The sequence below is a fragment of the Sinocyclocheilus rhinocerous genome, unplaced genomic scaffold (assembly GCF_001515625.1).
Source record: "Sinocyclocheilus rhinocerous isolate Xijiao unplaced genomic scaffold, SAMN03320098_v1.1 scaffold1243, whole genome shotgun sequence".
NCBI lineage: Eukaryota > Metazoa > Chordata > Actinopteri > Cypriniformes > Cyprinidae > Sinocyclocheilus > Sinocyclocheilus rhinocerous.
The window spans coordinates 56,013-56,456 of NW_015626033.1; positions in this window are offsets into that span (position 1 = coordinate 56,013).

Sequence of the window (444 nt, forward strand, 5' to 3'; positions counted from 1 at the left end):
GTAAGACACCAGTCCAGTCTGTGCTGAAACGCTACTGTCAATCAAACTATCGTGGGAGGGGCCTGTCTGTGTGACATCACACAGACAGGCATCTGAGATCAGCTCGATTTGAAAAAGGGGAAATGATTTAACGAGATTAAAAAAAAGGGTGGATCTTTATCATTATAGTGTGGTTGTGTACACACACTGCCAACATACATTTCAGTTCAAACAGCTTGTAAAAGTGCATGTCACATCCGATGACCCCTTTAAGCTGACCATAAGTATCAAAGTGTAAAGCTGGCTAAAAATGGTCTGATAGAAGCAAGAAAGACAAGACCAATTGTAATTCAGTATGCAAATAGATTAATTGAAAAAGACCAATTGCAATTCAAAATGCAAATAATATGTCATCACTCTTGCATTTTGAATTAAACATATATTTGAATTAAACATACATACATA